Here is a 4398-nt window from a genome sequence, read left to right on the forward strand (position 1 = left end):
GAAATACCCAACGGAGCTAACAGAACCGTTGGATTTCCATTCCGAGGTCGTTTTCATACTGTTCTAACGACGGACAACTTTCCAACACTTTAGCTCTCATTCTGGGACTAAGTGTCCCAAAACTCCCCGAAACTCAAAATCGAATATCACGGCAAATCAAAATAGTAGAAATAAACTCGGAAAAGCAATTAATAGGGGAATCAAGGCATTAATTCTTAAGACGATCGGCCTGGTCGTCACATCTTTTTATAGTCACAAAACTTGATCGCTGCCAAAAAAATGAATAAACTTCTCTTAAAGTTGCTAAATTGCTCTACACAAACCATTATCAGACTATGAAAACAAATATGCATGAGAAATTACATATCATTTTGATACACCAGTAAATTGGCTCTAACGGCAAACTAATGTCAGCCCTCCATTGATCCAGCCTCTTCCCCTAATCATCATAAGGCTAAAGAAATCAAAATTGACAACAACTTATGCATATGTTGATCAAACTAACAATTTTCCTTTCAAAGGCATCCAACTGAATGAATGAACTCTGATATCGAAAGATAAAGAAAACCTGATTTTTTTAAAATTATGACTTATTTCATCTTCCAAGCAGTAGTTATGATATTAGCCCCAGGAAAATGAGAATAAAAGCCATTAATACTCCTCAAGACAACGGGGATAAAAATAAATCACAAACACTTAAAAGATCGAGAAGATAGAAATATGCATAACAAATTTAATAGAAATGGTAATTCATTGAAGAATTTATTCAAACACTTAGAGAAGAGAAGTCATTGGTAGTAATTTTATACCTTCAAAAACCACCACTAACTATTAGCACGTCTAACGGAAAGATGAGAATAAGAACTCCTGAATTTGTATATATATAAATTTGTTATGAGCTGATAATTTAAAAAGAAAAAGAAAAAGAGAAAGAAAAAGAAAAGAAATGAAAATAAAGAAAAGCATTCACATTCACAATCAGTCCCAGTAAAGATGATTACCATTCATAGCGTCTATAATACATTCGTAAAGTTATGGCAATTTGCTATATATCTTGTAAAACAATAGTATAAAAACATTAAATTTAACTTAAATACAATTATTGATTTTACATAACAAAGGCGCTGGCCTCATACTGGAAAATGACTTGGAGAACTTAGCTAAAAGGGGAAAAGGATAAAACGGCTTACCAAAAGACACAATTTTCAAACCTGTATTTTAGGTAAATTTGAGTCTAATTAGTAAATTGAAACTGAAAAATATCTTGGGAAACTTACCGAAAAGGAAAAGATAAAAAAAGCGCAAATATAAAGACATAATATTTAGATGGATTAAATCAAGAATTCAAGAAATGATTAAAACATTGATTATTACTGTAATAAGATCTATTAATTTTAGAGAACAAAAAAGAATCAGAATACTATGAATTACCAGGGGATTAGCTGATTTATAAAAAACTTTTAAGAGCTGATTTACAAAAAACTTTTACCCTTACATGAGAATTTGTTGTATCCTTTTCTTTGATTTGGTAACCTCGACCAAAATCATAGTAACACACAAAATACCATCAGTAAAATAAAATTATCCTATATAATAATTACCTTGAAATAAGTAAAAAATTCAAAATAGAACTTCTCAAGTAGCAGTCGCTATAACCTCTGATTAGCAGACAATGTATTCTTCAGAGAAACCCAACAGGAAAACCAAGCAAAATATCAAAAGAGGATCTTTCAATTGAGTAGACACAGCAACATAAAGTCCGAAGTTCACAGAGAAAAAGCTAAGGTAATCCAAAAACAAAGTTATGGAGAAGAGAGTATCTGCAGGTTTATAATTTTCTGTGATATACGAAAATACCTTGGAGCTGTCAATCTACGTGTTGCTTTGTAACTATAATGAGTCAACCAAGATATAAAACCTATCATTTTTAGAGCTAACGCAACAATGAAAGGTCAAAAGTGGGCTTTGAAAATACCTAAAAGTTTACTTTTATAAAACCCGTCAGTTTTAGAGCAAAGGTAACAGTGAAAAGTCAAAAGTAGGCTTTGAAAATGCCTAAAAAGTTTACTTTATTTACAAACTGGTGTGATGACAGTTGATGTAATAATGTTGAAAAGCAGGGTTAAAAGTATTATGGCTGAAGCTGGCATGTCGACGAAGAGCAGGCTGCTTCACCTGCTCCTACGGTGCTTCTTATATAGGAGAAATGTAACGTCACATCCTTGATCGGTCTATGCCATTCGCCGAGTCCGAAACCTAAATGCCAATATTTTAGACTTAAAATACATTTTTACAGTGTAAAAAAAGTTACTTTTCTATATAAACGCGGTATTATACCGCGTTTTACTTTAACGGAGTTTTAGCCGTTAAAGTAAAACGCAGTATAATATCGCATTTTTTACTAAAGCGCATTATTATACTGCGTTTTACTTCTTTTTGGGCCCACCAATAAGTGTTCTGCGGTTAACTGACATAACAATAATTCAAATATATAAAGCACGGTATTATACTGCATTTTACATAAAAAAATTCTGCACACCGAGCTAGGACTTGCCTTATTTAAAGGCGTTAGGATTTTATGAAAATCCATTCAAAAAATATTCTAACTTCCGTTCAAACTTTTCTTCTTGTTATCAAGCATTTTTTATAATGTCTGAAGAGCCAAAAATAAGGATTTCATTATATTGGGGGAGGAGGGGGATGAGGTTGTAATGGAGAATAACTCTGTAAGGTATCGTTCACCTCCATAGTGTCATATTAAATTGCCGCTTACAATGGAGTACGATAAATTGGTATCGTTGATATGTAAAAGAATGAGTGTGAGAAAACGTTCAGTGAACCTTAAAGTAACCGGTAGATATCCGTATTTTGTGACTCCGCAGGGGTTTGCTTTTTATTCTGAGTTTAACATCGAAGATGATGAAACCCTTAGAGATTTTTTGCGGATTTCGGATGAATAGAGATAATTTATTGTGATAATATTGTTGGAAATGTACGTCAAGGTTGAAGACGTTCCCAATAATGAGGTTTTGTATAGTAGGGATAACCCCCAATCATCGGGTGGTTATTTTAGAGCAATTTTTACCGGACAGATTCCTAATGAAAGAGTTTGCCTTGATTTAAACTTATCACTACCGGCGAATGAGCAGCGAAGAAATAATTTTTTAACTTTACATAATCCATAAGACGACTGGTAAACTTTAAATATTTCTACGCTTTAACGATGTTTATTTTATATTGAATTGGATTTGTATTAACACTCATATTTTTCAAAGGGGGTACCATCCGGATATGAATTTTACAAGTTATGACCCCGCTCCTAGTTGGAATATGTGTAGTTCTGGCGTGTTGGATCATGGTGGTCCATCCGGGAGTCATCACCAACAAGAAAATGTCCATCATGGAATATCAACACAGTACGGTTTGTAAGTGAAGTGATATAGCTATATGTAAAGTATTTATCAATTTGAGTAGCTTATCATTTTCTTCTTTTTGTGCAGTGAAAACGAGCAACTTGATGTTCCTGACCTCACACAGTTGCCCGTAAACGACGTATTGACTCATGATTTGGCAGATGCGCAGAGTTAGAAAGATGATAGTGATTATGACAATAATGCCGATGAGTCTGGAGATGACACACCCTTCCCTGATGAGGGTGATGATGAGGAGGAAGTAAATGTCGAACCTGAGCTGACGAGGGAGCATGCTCCTCCACCTCCCGTTAGACCAAGAGTGTACGAGTCCTACGTGTCGTTTCATGAGCGGAATATTCCATACCTTGATAATTTTCCAAGTATGCCAGATGTGGATGCCCTCACAAGGGATGCTGACGAATTTCGGTCAGCAATGTGGGATGAGTCTAGACCAATGGTGCTGGGAAAAAGGCATGTATTTTCCCGATAAATCTAGCCTAAATAGGGTTGTAAAAATCTATAGCATAAGAGAGTGTCGTGAGATGACGGTAAGGGAGTCAACTCCGGAGGTATACAAGGCTGTATGCTGTAGAGACTTTATGGGTTGTAACTGGATGTTGCGTGCGAGCAAGAAGAAATCAGGGTTGTGGAAAGTGGGTAAATATATTAGCACCCACAGATGTGAAATGGACACATTCAATGAGAATCACTTCAACTTGGATGTAGACTTGATTTATCTTGTCTTGATTCCATACTTGGAAGTATCCATTAGGTTCAAGATCAAAGAGTGTATTATATCCATCCACCAGGAATGTGGGTGTACTATAACCAAAAGAAAGGCATATCTCGGGCGCAAACGTGCTTTTGAAATTATTTCTGGTGATTGGGATAAGTCATTTTCATCTTTACCCAAGTACATGGCCGCACTGAAACACTTTAACCCCGGGACTGTTGTTGAATAAAGGCATGAGCGGAGTCTGGGAAG

At 35.3% G+C, this 4398-nt stretch overlaps 1 long non-coding RNA gene across 1 annotated transcript; it reads right to left on the reverse strand.

Moving 5' to 3' along the window:
* Positions 1–208: 208 nt before the first annotated feature.
* Positions 209–2089, reverse strand: LOC107761334 (uncharacterized). The gene is made up of 2 exons (XR_012702183.1): positions 1602–2089; positions 209–867 (listed from the first exon to the last, which is right to left on the reverse strand). It is a non-coding gene; the product is annotated as an uncharacterized LOC107761334 (long non-coding RNA).
* Between the last annotated feature and the right edge of the window lie 2309 nt (positions 2090–4398).

The sequence above is a fragment of the Nicotiana tabacum genome, chromosome 18 (genome assembly GCF_000715075.1).
Source record: "Nicotiana tabacum cultivar K326 chromosome 18, ASM71507v2, whole genome shotgun sequence".
NCBI lineage: Eukaryota > Viridiplantae > Streptophyta > Magnoliopsida > Solanales > Solanaceae > Nicotiana > Nicotiana tabacum.